General features: G+C 35.8%; 1 long non-coding RNA gene and 1 pseudogene across 1 annotated transcript; one reads left to right on the top strand and one right to left on the bottom strand.

Moving 5' to 3' along the window:
* Positions 1 to 1,319: 1,319 nt before the first annotated feature.
* On the top strand, positions 1,320 to 2,813 carry LOC131530199 (uncharacterized). The gene is made up of 3 exons (XR_009268337.1): positions 1,320 to 2,024; positions 2,123 to 2,178; positions 2,371 to 2,813. It is a non-coding gene; the product is annotated as an uncharacterized LOC131530199 (long non-coding RNA).
* Positions 2,814 to 12,055: 9,242 nt separating this feature from the next.
* Positions 12,056 to 14,625, bottom strand: LOC131530972 (uncharacterized; annotated as a pseudogene).
* Positions 14,626 to 15,970: the final 1,345 nt, after the last annotated feature.

Here is a 15,970-nt window from a genome sequence, read left to right as displayed (position 1 = left end):
AAACAGAAGCATACTTTTAATGTGTTTATAAAAGTATACTAGAAATACTTTGGTAATAAATATATGCTTAATTACACTTTTAAGGAATATGCTAAACACAAGCACACTATTACTATATTTCTAAAAAGTATAGTAGAAATACTATGTTAATAAATATATTATTAGTTACACTTTTAAGGAATATACTAAACACAAGCATACTTTTAGTGACGTTTTAGTGTATTTACAAAAACACACTTATGTTACTCTTACTTAAAATATATTTTATGTGTACTTTGTGTAAGAACATAACAAAATGATTACTCGTTTAGTAGGTTTTTAATGTACTTTATATTGCAGTAGGCCTGCACATGGTTATATTTTAAATATTTATTTATTTATAATTTTAATATTTGGAAAAGTATGATATTTTGAAAAACGATATTTACAATGTACAAACCTTTGTCAAATATTAACCATTGCAGTATTTAAAATATGTTGTTTAATATGGGTTATGCTACTTTGGTTGATTAGGCTGTTGTTCATTACATGATACATTAATTGTAATAAGCTAGTTGTTTATAAACTTGTTCAAGCTTGACACCTTTATTTTCTAATATACATTTCTGAAATTCCCACAAAGATTTCAACATCATATCTGAAATGAGAAAAAAAAAAAAAAAAACACGTTTAATTGTGTTTAAATTCAAACAACACAGACTAAACCTGATTGGTTCCAGAGCCATTGAACGGCTCTGATTGGTTCGTATGATAATGAGCTCGCAGCAGAGAGCTTTGTAAATCAAATATGATATGCGAGCAAATGTCCCTTGAATGTGAATATAAGTCTAAATTTAAACAGTGTTATATTATATCCAGTGATCGTGTCTCTTTAGGGTGCTTGGAGGAAACCACGCAATTCATATGGATTACTTTGGCGATGTTTTTTTGCGATTAACTTTTTGAAACGTGAACATCTTTGATGAATCTTTTCATCGGAGGGACATCTCAGATTTCATTAAAATATCTCCGCTTTTCTTTCGAAGATGAACGGAAGTCTTAGATGGCTTGGAGCATCTTAAGGGTGAGTGATGGCAGAATTCAAATTGTTTTGGGGAATTATGAAATTAATTAGAAAATATGTAAGGGATAATCAACGGCTAGCTGTGCATTTGAATGCACGACGTGGAGGCGAAGAACGACCCGACGCGCAGCGGAGTGCATTCAAATCGTTTAATGCACAGCTAGCCGTTGATTATCCCGTTTATGCCATGGTCATTTGCCAGCATTCACATATTAAAGATGTTTTAATATTATTTGTGCTGCAATATTTGACCGGAACGATAAAAATGACGGTTATTTTCGTCTGTATTACTATTCAACTGTAACTGTATGTTACTATGGTTACCGATGTTTATAGGAAGCACATTAATATAGAACGTGATTAAACTGACCTGGAACTACCTGCAGTTCAACGAATTTAATCAACACCTGCCAGCCAATCAGAATCCAGTATTCAGACAGACCATGGCATAAAGCGGTATGTTCTTATTTTTACCAGCTTCTGCGAGCGTGTATGGCGTCTGGCTTCAGAATCTCACTGTGACTTCAGGTAAGATTTGTATTTAATTAACGTTATTTGTCTGTACCAGTCATGTTTTTGACGCATGCATTGGCAGAAAAAAATAAAATAAAATTAGTTAACATTAACATTCTTTTATTTGCAACATGAAGTGTATTTATTTCTGATTTCCTGAACAATTTGGCTTCATTGTAATGAGGTTAATGATCTTTGAAAAACCATGATTATGAACATACAATTACCGTACTTTGTCTTGAGCTGATCAGCAAACTGTGGTAGTGTTGGTTGATTGGTGTCTATATTTGTTCAAGCTTGACAACCTTATGACTTTATTTTCTAATATATATATTTCTCATTACAGATAAGAACAAAGATTAAATTGTAAGAAGGGTTGCTTATAAAAGCATACAGTACATCTGAAACTGCTGAGGCTGGGAAGGTTTTTGACTATATTTCCAACCAGGTACATTGTTCTGTCATTCTTAAATAGAAAACAAATCACCAATCATCATTTGCCTTTTTTTGTGCGTGTAAGAAATATTAACATTTGTTGTTTTTCAGATCAGCTGCTATAGAAGAAAAAATGAAATCTGAGTGCAGAGACAAGCAAAGGAATAGTAAGTATATTTTAATGTCGTATCACCTCTGTTATAGAGATTTTTGAATCAGGCCTAATAGACGGGGATTCGAATCTTGGAAGAAAAACGTTAGCAATGTGTCCATTCCAGGTAGCTAATTTGTGCTTCTTTTCAGTCATTCATGTAAAAATCTGTTATCTAATTTTGTTTGTGTTTTTTTTTTTTCTAAAGCTGCAAGACACTACTGACTAGGCTGTGCCCAGGTCTCTGGAACCTGCGACAACGCTCAGCTCCATTGGCCCTTAGTCTGCGGCTTCGGATCCACCAGCTCTGTCTCCATCGGTCGGCAGCCACACCATCTACATCTTGGCTCCCCGCTCCCTCGACTCCGCCGTGTGTTGTCAGCATTGGGATGCTCTGGGTCTGTGCCATGTGCCAAACACCATCTAAGCCGCCAGGGCATCATCGTCATCCTCTCATCACCATCCCTACACCACATCCTGCCATCATCCTGCACCTTTGCCTCTCACCATCCCTTCACCATCTCCTTGTCCACCTCCAAAACCCCTCCATCCCTCACTATTCTGTTGCTTGAACTTTATCATCTTCAGTCTTTGCACACACATCTATTCACTTTACATGTTTTTTTTTCTTCAGAAAATTGCATTGTAATTTATTTATTCATTGATGTAAAATTCTTTACTTTTCAGTAATACAGCTATAACTGAAATGTTCTACAAATGGATAAGATGGCTCTTCCATAGCATTTCAGTCTTTTTTTCATTTATGTTTTTTGTATAATGTTTTAAAATGTACTTGAGTATGTTTGTAGTAATACAAAATGCTATAAACATACTTGTATTTCAAATGCATTTTAATACATTTAATAGTATGGTTTTTTTTTTCACCAAAGTATATATGCTGCTGTACTTTTTTAATGTACTTCATGAATATTTGTAATGTACACAATATATAATACATTAAAGTTTTCTAAATATCAAAGTGTACGTGTGTGTATATTGAAAAATATAATACTAATAAATATAATATACTAGTAGTGTAATGCTAATGCATTTCCAATAAGCTGAAATACAATTGAAATGTACTTAAAGCACATTAAAACGATGCTTCAAATATACCTTACCTGTAGTTCATGAAGTATTAAAAGTACATTTTAAATGTATTTTTAAAAATACACTTAAATTGCACTAAATATACTTAAAGTGGTTCCAATTTAACACAATTTCAATATATTAAATATATTACAAATAGATTAAAATTGAACTTAAGCATAACTTGAAATACACTTAATATACTTAAAGTTGTTCCAAAATAATACATTTAATGTGCAATTAGTACAGTATAATATAAATATATTAAGTGTGTCTGAAAAAGCACAACTTAAATATATTTCTTTTTCACCTGGGGTATTACACGTCGATGTTGTGTTTCCTGTGTGTCTCTGCCTGCCTTGTGTTACCCCGTTTTGGATCATTAAAGACTGTTTACTTTGAGTTCAGCCCATGTCTCCTTGTTCTTCGTTTCGCTACAGTTGGCAACCGTGACAGGTACAGTGTAGAGCTGTCAGGATCTGAAGTGGGAGAGAGACGGGGTGTAATTAGGAAAAGTCCTCAAGCCGGGATTCAGTTAAAATAGCATGGATGCATAGGCGGAGCATGTGTAATGCTGGGCAAGGCTTAGCCTTCCCCTGGCCATGGGTCTGAAATTAACGGGGGCTTGGGGCAAAAATATCACCAAATTGGACAAATATGCACAATCTATTAAGGATGTCACAAATAAATTGAAAATGAAATGAAAAGTGTCAATTGTGGCATTAAATCTAGATCTGCTAATGGTGCATCAAATTATGCGGTTTTACAGCATTCCGCATTGTATCCAATCACACACGATTCTGTTGAGCTTATCAATGCAATGGCCAATCAGAGGCGTTCAGATGAGTCATCGCTGAAACGCCGGAGTTGTGATGAGCGTGCGTATGTAACTCACATTTGTAAGAAAATAGACTCCCCCTCCTCAGAATTGGACTTTATAACTCGCAATTTGAGTTCATAATATCTCACAATCCTGAAGAAAAAAAATCTGAATTGTGAGAAGTCAGAATTAGCTATGAGATATCCAGTAAACTCGTAAATGTGAGAAAGAGTAAGAATTGTGAGATAAGTCACAATTACCTTGTTTTATTGTTATTCAGTGGGTACCATATGGGCTTTAAAACATTAGGCATATTTTAGCCTTACCATGGAGTTGGTTCACCCTCCGCCTATGCATGGATGCATCAACCAATGTGTTTTTATATCACTTTTGCATTTATTAACACTAGCGGGTAGGTTTAGGGCTAGGTTTGGTTTAGGGGATATTTCCAACACGATAGAGCATTCAATTTTAGAGAAACACACATCATTAGTGAAGCACATCATGGTCACACACATCATCAGTGAAAAATTATTAAAGCAATAAGCCCCAAGAAGATGTGGTTTACAGTGAATTCGTAACAGCTAAGGGGTGTTGTTAGGCATGACATGGACGTCTTAGCTGTTATTAATTCACTGTAAACCATGGTTTCACGGGGCTTATTGCTTTCATAAAACTGTTATTCCATGTACCGGGGTTTACCTTGTTGCTATGGGTGATGTCAGCACGCTTACTAACTATGCACAATTGGCTGATCTCTCTGTCAGAGATTTATTCATAGAAATATTGTAGAGCACAGTATTGTTGCCATATTTAAATAAAGGTTTAAAAATAAAAATAAAAAAGTTAATTGCCACATTCAAATAAAGATTTTAAAATACAGGATAACTGTCACTAATTTAACATGTAGCCTATGTTCAGCTTATTGTCAGCCTCTTACATGTATGCTTCTCAAAAACAATTGGCGCATATGCATATAAACAGCCTTTTAATTAACAGAGTAGAATAATCATCGCTGATAATAATACATGCAAATGTTAAAAAAAAAAAAAAACTGGACGCAAGAACAACTGTTACGTCTTGCCCAACTGGTTAATGAAAACAAGGATATAATCAAAGGAACATTTGGAGTTGGGGGTAACCACCAAAGTCAAAGGTGATACCTTTTTAAAAGGTCATCATCATCAAATGTTTCTAAAATGATTACGTTCAGAGGCAGATTGCTGGCAACAGCCATTTTAGGATAGTTTGTGGCTTGGTCTTAGTGACTTAGGACTCCTCTTCACTACTCCTAACCTTTCACAGATTAAGGAGCTAGTTTTAGTGCTGAAACGCCCATTATTTTTAAGATTTTCTCCTAAAACGGCGAGTTATGAGTGACTTTTAGCCTTAAGATGTTTTGTGAATACGGGCCCAGGAATGTAACGATTATTTAATCGCTTTTAACAATATATTGCCATGATTGAAACTGTAGAACAATTTAAAGTGAAATGATACTATAACCTACTTAATTCGATCTACTTTAATCATATGACAAATAAAACAGCTGTAACTGATTTTTAACTTTATTGACTGAGCTGATCTCAGTTTGATGTGTTTATTCCTCAGACTCTGTCCGCGGTTGTGATTCTACTGAAGCTGTGATCCGATTGGTCGTCACTGCTCTGGTGGGCGTGGCTGCTGCCGCTGCTGTTGTTGTTCTGGTTTATGACATCAGATCCAGGAGATCTGAACAGGGCGTTTGATTACTGGTTTTTAAAGTATTTCTAAATTCCTCTTCCTCAAATAATTAACTCTTAACTTTGTTTGTTAGTTTGAATCTTAATTTGAATCTTTAGTTTTTTAGTTGCAACATGTTTGATTTTCATCTGCCATATTCATTCTAGATGATTCTATTTTATGTTATTCTATTCTATAACAAACATTTGATATGATTACAGCAGTGTTTCCTGTTCTTGCACAGATATTGGTATGTTTGTATTCACTGACTGTGTTTATCAGACAATGCTTTTCTACACACGGTTATAGCAGGTGATCTGTTCCTGCAACATAAAGCCATTAGAGAAACTTTTAAATCAGTCTGAGAGGAGAAACAAAAAGTGACGGAACGTGTAGCCAAGTATATCCATACTTGGAATTTGTGCTCTGCATCTCACTCATCCAAGTGCACACACACAGCAGTGAGTAGTGAACAAACACACACACACACACACACACACCGTGAACACACGGGGGCAGCCATTTTTGCTGCGGCTGCCCGGGGAGCAGTTGGGGGTTCGGTGCCTTGCTCAAGGGTCTCATGGTATTGAAGGTGGAGAGAGTGCTTCATTCCCCCCACCGATATGTCCTGCCGGTACCGAGACTCGAACCCGCGGCCTCTGGGCATAGTAACTGTCATCAAAAGACATCAGGCTGACCCCAATGAAAAAAAGATTTATATACATTTTCAGGTATTGTCAAATTAACAAATTCAAATTTGTTAAAAATGTGTTATCTGTTTGGCAGTATGCACTTTATATGGCACTTAACTGGGAGTTTGACTTCACTCAGGTAAGCATATTTAAGGATATTTAAACATCCATTTCCAAATTTATATTTTGCTTTTCAGCATGCTATGGCCCATGAGGAGTGAATCTGCTCTTATCCAAAATGACACATGGAAGGTAATCCATTTTCCAAATCCAAAATCCATTTTACACAAGTAATGTTTGGTAGGCTATTAAAGTTACATTAGAGTGTTTTTGTTTTTTGTTTGTTTTTTTAGACAGAAGCAGATCACACATCAGATCCTTGTCGGAAGCATTCAAGGAGGAGACAATGGCAGGAAGTTTTACCGGACGCTTTTGATACTATATGCGAATTTAGAAGCTACTTTATTAAACAAAAACACAGCAATGTTGTTTCTTGAAATACTGCAATTGTAAAACTGAACTTTAATAACACTGCAAAATATGATTTTAAATAAAGGTCATTAATGAGCTGAAGTTCTTTTGTAATTTAGGCAGGTCTTTCATTATAAAAGTTTACTGAATGTTTGAGTATTTATATATATATATATAATACAAATAAAACACTATGAATAGGCCTATATAAGCATATATATCAATTCATTTGTTTTGGCTTGTTTAGCAACTTGTATTTTTCATTCTTGTTTTGTTCTGAATACCATTAAATTTAAAGGATTTGTTGTGGAGTGAGGAGAACTAAAATAGCCTATAGGCTAGCTATTGTGTTTATTGTTTGTACATCAGGGCCTATAACATTCTGCTGTATTTACCGATATTATTTCTGAAGGGAACTGCAGTTTGTGCTTGAAAGTGAAAGTAACTCAAAAGTAACTCAAACGTAGTGTAACACATTACAATTCAGAGACGGTAATATTGTAATGTAACTAATTCTTTTCAAAAGACTAGTAATATATAATGTATTTCATTTTGGATGTAACTTACCAACACTGTCAGTGCACACTGCCTACTATTTTTTTTAAAGAATAATGTGTGAAACAGTATACAATACGCAACAGATGTTTCAGAGTATTATGCTAAAGTGTTGTCACATTACAAACACTGAACATTAATTCAGCACAGCTGTTGAGGCTGTTACCTTACCTGGATTTAGCTTGCACGTCGGGATTCTAGAACATTAGAGATAATTATTTAAATTGTAATACGTTCAACCTCCACAAAATGCCACATCTGTCCGTTTTTTTTTTTTTTATTAATATTACCAGTTATTATTAACAATGAATTATTCCCAGTTGTTAGCTGCTTTTTATTTGTTGCATATCATTACAGTTTCATTTTCTTTCATTTTTTTGTGCTTGTGCTGTCCTACTACAGTTGTTGTTAATTTGACATGCCTTGTGTAAACAATAATACTGTGGCAAGAACACCATTTTTACTAAAGCAAAATAGCCCTGCTAAAAAAAAAAAACACAGAACACACAATTCCACACAGAACCCAAAAAATGCACTGGACAAAATTATTGGCACTCTTAACTTAATATTTGGTAGCATCCCCTTTGGAAAACATAACTGAACTCAATCGCTTCCTGTAACCATGAATGAGTTTCTTACACCTCTCTACTGGAATTTTGGACCACTCTTCTTTTGCAAACTGCTCCAGGCAGGAGCGTAAATTTCATCTAACAGTAGGGGGGGGGGACAATAAACATAAAATTTCTCAAGATAAATTTTTGAAGGGGACACAAATAATACAGCCAAAATTGTACTTGTAAGGATCAGGGGCAAGGCCAGAAATGTTTAAGTGGGTGGGCCGACATAAAACTGGGTGGGTAAGGTGCGTGTAAGAAAACTGCATAATTGCCAACAGAAAATACAGCGCAAATGTTAATTAACACTTCTAAAGCATTAATTAACATTAATTTCAAGATTTTCTAATAATTAAAATTAAAATTTATCTGTTAACATTCGTACCTGAGCTAACAAAAAGTTGTAGCCTATTTTTATTAACTAACCTTAAAAATTTATTTATACTGTAACAAATGTATTTCTCATTGTTAATGTTAGTTAATGCATTACCTAACCTAAGTTTATTGTAAAGCATTACCTTAGTCTGAGACGACGGAGCTTCGCAGATGAGCTTACAATCAGTCTCTGTCAGTGTAACGGGGCTGACGAGACGCGAGACGTGCGGATCCAAGTGCAAGCTTTTATTTACAGGCATGGTCATAAATACAGGCAGGGTCGAGCAATGGCAAACAGGTATGGCAGGGACAAGACAAAGAGTAATCCTAGCGCAAGCAAAGGTCGGTCGACAGCGAACAGTATCCGAAGGGGCTTGACGAGAGAGGTATCTGAAAATGAAGCAATAGTCCAGGCAGGGGAAAACACGATCCAAAACAAGCAGGGGAAAACACGATCCAAAACAGGCAGGGAAAACACGATCCAAAACAGGCAGGGGAAAACACGATCCAAAACAGGCAGGGGAAAACACGATCCAAAACAGGCAGGGAAAACACGATCCAAAACAAGCAGGGAAAACACGATCCAAAACAGGCAGGGGAAAACACGATCCAAAACAGGCAGGGGAAAACACGATCCAAAACAGGCAGGGGAAAACACGATCCAAAACAGGCAGGGGAAAACACGATCCAAAACAGGCAGGGGAAAACACGATCCAAAACAGGCAGGGGAAAACTATCAGGGGCTCTGTAGAGTTGCTACAGCTAGGGGAGCGGTAAACACATACAATACTCGGCAGTGAGGGAAACAAAGTCCAGGGTTTAAATAGAGTGTGTGATTAGTGAGAGCGGTGTGATCAGTGCCTTCAGCTGTGTGTGCAATCAGTGCAATGGATGATGGGAAATTGAGTCCAGTGTGATGTGTGCTGTGAGAGACAATGTGGTGAGCGAGTGACCTCTGGTGGTGAATGAACGGAAGTGCAGGGACAGGATTCGTGACAGTCAGTTCATGTTCAAAGGAGAGTAAACGAATACCGCAGAAATGTGCACAGCTGCAAATATGCAGTTTGTTGTGGAGAAGAGTATGTAGCACAACGTTTATGTGTTTCTTTCTACAAAGGACGCATCTATTTAGCGGTTTAAACACGTTGCTAATATGATGCTTTAAACACACTCATAAGTTTCCAATCTAAATCCATCACCCGGTGATCTGGTTTCATTTGTAGGCGGTCTGGATTCAGTGCTAAGACTTAATTTTCATTTGGGATATCCAATATATTTAAAGACTGATTGAGGTTTGTTTCACTATTTTCAAGTTCAACGTGCGCATTTTACTATGTTCTTATGTCGTAAACATAAATGTGGGTGCGCATTTTACTATGTTCTTATGTCGTAAACATAAATGTGGGTGAGACTAACTGAATCGTCACTGACAAATCATCATTTTTGACAAGGGTATGCTATGCACCTATAGGAAGAAAACTCACGTTAAATATATTTTAAAGTAAATATATGAAGTTATAGGGAAACTATACGTTTATTATTATTATAGTTTAATAAATATCATTCATTTGGAAAAGTACCAATTTCTCATTGGGTGGACCACGGCTGAAAGTGGGTAGGCCTTGGCCCACCCGGGTCCACCCATAGCTTCACCACTGGTAAGGATAGATATGTGTACTCAGCATGTGTACATAGCATGGGCCGTGTTTAAATATGAGTTCGGTTCATATGGCTCACCATGCCGCGGTCATATTATTATTATTTTGCGTCCTCCATAGTATTTTAGGTTTCGTCTGGAACCGAGTACGTCTCTTTAGATATTCAACCGCATTAAGCCCACTGATCTGCCACTTAACACCATATTGAGCAAAACCCAACACGTAGGTAGGTCTACAATATTAGCCTAATATCAGTTCACAACACAGGCTTCGCCGTGTTAGTTGTAGTGGGTGACAAGCTACGGTATTAAGCTTGTTAACCTTATAATCGCTCATAGAAAATACACCGGATATCATAATTTTTTTATCATGACAAATTTATTAATGATCCAGCATCATCTGTATTAAAGAGAAATAATCATTTCACCCGATGTTTAAAGAGAATAAAATAGCGCTTACACATAATTAACTGTTACTGAGGAACTTTGCTGTCTCCCACCGGACTCATGTGTATGTGTGTGTGTGTGTGTGTGTGTGTGTGTGTGTGTGTATCTGTACCAAACCACTGTGAGGCAAGGGAGGGGGGAATCAAAACATTTCTGAACTTAAGACGCTTTTTTGTGTTTATTTTGTTTTACTACTCACACAATTATTTTAAGTACACTGTAAAAAATTTCCTGTAGAATTTACAGGAATTTACTGGCAAAAAAGTTGCCAATAAAGTCCTGTAAAAATGTTGGTAATTGCTGTAAAATTAATTACAGTATAATACTGTAAAGCAATTTACAGTTAATTGTTGTTTATGAAATACAGTAATTAGTAGGGTTTTTTACAGTAACATTGAATTAAACTTGTATTTTATTTTACAGCAATATTTTGTAATTTCACCTAAGTACAGTATTTACCTGGCAATAAAGTTGCCAATAAAATCCTGTAAATATATTTTACAGCAATTTTTTGTAATTTCACTAAAGTACAGTATTTACCTGGCTATAAAATTGCCAATAAAATCCTGTAAATACACCCAAAATTCAAGATGCTGCTGTAAATATTTTAACATTTAAAAAGCTGAAAAGAATAATTTTAACAGTACACTACTCTATTATTTACCATTATATTGATGTAAATGCAATAAAATAAACATTTAAAAAAACAAACACAAAGTCAAAGCTGTTGTAGAAAAATATTTATTAAAATAAGCAAATTACTGCAAGACTGGTAATTTTAACAGCAATAACAGCAATTTTACTTTTTCAAGTACAGAAAATCTTTTCAAAATCAGTCACAAAATAACTACAAATATCTTGTAAGACTTAAAAGCAAGATTCTGGGTTCAATAAAAGTTAAAGGACAGTTCATCCAAAATGAAAATTCTGTCATCATTCTGTTTACTCACCCTCAATTTGTTCCAAACCTGTATGAGTTTCTTTCTTCTGTTGAACACAAAAAATTATATTTTAAAGAATTTTGGTAACCAGACAATTGAAAGTAAATGGCTACCATCAACTGTTTGATTACGTTATCTTCTTTTGTGTTCTACAGAAGAACGAATCTCATACAGGTTTGGAACAAAATGGGGTGAGTAAATGATGACGGAATTTCCATTTTGGGTGAACTTTCCTTTAAGCACAATCAACCGAATGACATTATGGTTATCTCACATCTCCTGTTAAAACTCACATTTCTGCTTTGTTATTATTATTTTTTTTGTACAACAAAACATTAAACTTTCCCTCTAAAAACATTTTAACTGTTTTAATGTAAAATACTTTTTACATTTTGTGTAAGTTGAACACTTTGGCAGGAGAACAAGACCTTACTGAACAAGATTATAGAATTATGTGTCATTTTATAGACATCTCCTCCTGTAGTTTTTTTTTATATATATACATTTGACAACTTACATGCTTAACCACTCAAAGTCCATTAGCCTTCTGAGAAGAGTAGACACATGAGGATTGACTGTGTTGTTCCTCTTCTCTGACTGTTTTGGTACCAGTGGATGGGTTGATTCCAACAAAACATCTACACAAAAATCAGTCAGAAAAACACAAGCAGAAGCTTTAGGATCATGTGTAGACTAATGAAAATATACCACTTTACAATACGCATTTGCTGCACTACTAATGTATTATAAAGGGTTAGTTCAACCCAAAATGACATTTCTGTAATTAATTACTCATTAATCTGTCATTAATTAACTACTGACCTTCATTAATTTTCAGGAACACACATTAAGATGTTTTGATGAAATCAGAGAGGTTTCTGAGCCACACATAGACCACAACGTCATTACAACTTTCAAGGCCCAGAAAGGTAGTAAAGACATAATTAAAATAGTCCATGTAACTCCAGTGGATCAACCTTAATGTTATGAAGTGATGAGAATACTTGTTAACGAGAGCCTGGAAGCACTGCACTGTGCTTGCTTAATTAACAGCGTGAGAGACTGACACAGAAGAGAAGAGATTGTTGAATAAAGTCGTTATTTTGGGGGTTTTGCGCACAAAAGTATTATCGTGGCTTCATAACATTAAGGTTGACCCACTGTAGTCACATGGTCTATTTTAACAATGTCTTAACTGCCTTTCTGGACCTTGAAAGTTGCAATGATTTTGCTGCCTATGTGTGATTCAGAAACCTCTAGGATTTCATCAAAAATATCTTAATTTGTGTTCCGAAAGTGAACGAAGGTCAGTAGTTAATTAATGACAGAAATTAAATTTTTGGGTGAACTAATCCTTTAACATATACACATTTATATTTAAGTAAACTGTTACCTTTGAACAAATTCAAGTGTGCAGGATGCCTCGTGCTGGTACACCAGATTAAAGTTGTAGTAAGTCGCAAACAAAGCAGCAAATCCAGCCATAAAATTGGGGTGTGGATTCATAACCACTTGGCCCTCAACACTCAGCATCCACTGGGTTGCAGTGAGAATTTCACCTAAAAATAATAAATATAAGAAACACTTTATAAAAATGTATGCTAAAATACAACAGGCAAAATGTATTAAGTAATTTAAAAATTTTGGAATGTACATTACCTAAGACAATCAGTCTCGGAGAGTCTGGAAGTGTAGAACTTTTTTCCACATCAGCTGCTGTTGCTGACATCTACAAGAAAAAAAGGAAATAAAAGGAAAACATTGTAAATGTAATTAAATGCAGTATATGAGAGCAAAATATAACCCCACAACAAAATGTTATAATAGAAAAGCACTGTATATGACTTACATCGGTCTGAAGAAAGAGTGCTTCATGTTTTTCTTTGAAGTGTGACAGAAGCAGAAGGACCACACATGGGATTAAACAGGATGCTCCACTGTCATCATACTTCATAAGTATGCGTTGCATCTCATCTGTATTAGTCCCTGCTGGCAATTGTCTGAAGAACTGAAGTATCATCTTTCCCTTTTCTTCCATAGACTTCTCAAGTTTCTCTAGAATGGTTATGTTTGTAAGAGATTTAAAGTGGTTGTACAATTCTTTGGGTGTGAAAAGATAAGGCCAGTCATTTTTCAAGTCAGCAATCGATGGTGATGGGCAGGCATTGATGGATTTCCGTTGTAGGTAGTATGTTGCCTTCATTAACTGACTGAGATGTCCTCTCTCTACCCCAGCTGGCCCCTCAGTACTGTAGAGGTCTTTCATTTCTTTTTGTTTTTCTTGGAGACTCTCCTCAGATTCTTCTTGCGGACACTCAGGCTGCCATCTCACACAACCATACTGGTCTGCAGGTCCTGGGGCAATGTCTTCTCCTGATGAATTTGAGGTCTTTTTCTGTGTCATGCGTCTTGACAACAAGCAGCCACGATTAACATGCTCCACTCTTGTTTTTAGTTGAGTCAAAAGAGATCCATAGCCAGTCCCTATTCTTGTGCCATCTACCAGGACATCAGCAAAGCTTTGCGAATACTGTTTAACAATCTTTTTCGCGACAATCAAGCACTGGGATTTTGATGGATTTAACTCTGTCAGTCTCATCTCATCCACGACGATTCTTATCATTTCTCTGCGATCTTTAGCTGTGGGCCGTTTTCCCAGCGCAATGGCTGTTTTAATACCAGAAGGCATCCTATTCCAGGGAACTTCAAAGTTTTCAGGCCATACACTTAAGTCCACAGTTGCACTTGAACTGTCTGTGCTGGAGACACTTGGTGTGCATGAGGAACTAGAATTTGATGATGGAAAGTCCCTCATTGTGGTATCAAAGACTATTTCTGTGGAGTCTAGAGGTGTTACTTTGACACATCTTGTTTGGTCTAAAAAAAAAAAAAAAATACCTTGATACAGCTCAGCATCCACACATAATTAACAGTGAAGTAGTTACCAAAAATAAAAATTACTCAAAAATGATTATCTCATTCTTTACCCTTATGTTGTCTCAAATGCCACTTAATGTCTTCCGCAGAATTTTTTTTTTTTTGTAATTGTGATGTTTACATTCATACAATGCAAGTCAGTAGGGTCATTGCTTAAAGGGACAGTTCACAAAACAAAGAAAATTCTGACATCATTAACTCACCCTCATGTTGTTCCAAACCTGTATGAGTTTCTCTCTTCTGTTGAACACAAAAGATGATATTTTGAATAATGTTGGTAACCAGACAGTTGACAGTAGCCATTGACTTCCATAATAGGAAAAAAATAATACTATGCAAGTAAATGGCTACCACCAACTGTCTGGTTACCAACATTATTCAAAATATCTTCTTTTGTGTTCAGCAGAAGAAAGAAACTCATACAGGAGGTTTGGAACAACATGAGTGTGAGTAAATGATGTCAGAATTTTCATTATTGGGTAAACGATCCCTTTAAGGTCCTAAACTCTCAGGCTCCAAGAAGGACGTAATGGCAGCATAAAGATAATTCATAATCCAACATAATCAAGGAAGTGTAATCAAACTTCAAATCATAATCATGCCAATGAGACCAGTTAAGTCAAGATTTATACTGAATAAAGTAGCATTTTACTCAAATTATAATATTACATTAGAAAACAATAATTATACCCCCCTCATATCTTTATGATGCCTTTACGTCCTTTATGGAACTTGGAAGTGTTGGACGACATTGACATACATTGTATGAACAAACCACACATCTCCATCAATTTATTTGTTAATGCTTCACAAAAAAGCAAAAGTTGAGTTTGAGTCAGCATACAGGTGAGAAAATTATAAATTTTCAGTGAGGTCTTCTTTTTAATCTTTCATGTCAAGTACTTTTGCAGTAATGATGAGGAAGATGACCATGACATACCTTCTACATTCCAAGCATTGAGGAGGCGGCGACACTGTATTGGCGTGATGTGATCAGGCAAATCCTCCTCTTTAACTAACTGCAGGTCAGATTTGGACTCAACTCCTATGCTTGCCAACTTGTCCAGGAGAGACAGTAGTTTCTCCTCTTGCAGCCCAGGTAGGACTGCCAACACAGCATCTCGTACATCCTCCCCTAATGCGGACATGTTTCTAAAAATCTGGGAAAGAGTGATGAAAAATAATCACTGGTATGTCATTCATCTTGTACTGCGCTAAAGGATAATAATCAAGGAGATTCTCTTGCTTTACACACATGTAGTTTGAATCTTGAACGGTCTCTGTTAGAAAATGGATGAAATTAATTGCATCTGACATGCCTATGTTATGAATTCTGTCAAAATATGAATCGCTTAAACAGCATTAAGTAGCCTACATTAGATTGTAGTATGGACGTAACCAAAAATTGCTTTGCGTTAAATTTAATTATGACGCAGGCCTTTGTTAAACACTGGTTTTACATGCTCTAGATAAGAAATCAAAACTGGTGAA

Source organism: Onychostoma macrolepis, chromosome 22, assembly GCF_012432095.1.
Source record: "Onychostoma macrolepis isolate SWU-2019 chromosome 22, ASM1243209v1, whole genome shotgun sequence".
Taxonomy (NCBI): Eukaryota; Metazoa; Chordata; class Actinopteri; order Cypriniformes; family Cyprinidae; genus Onychostoma; species Onychostoma macrolepis.
The sequence above is the reverse complement of the archived record's forward strand: the minus strand, read 5'-3'. Positions and strand labels throughout refer to the sequence as shown.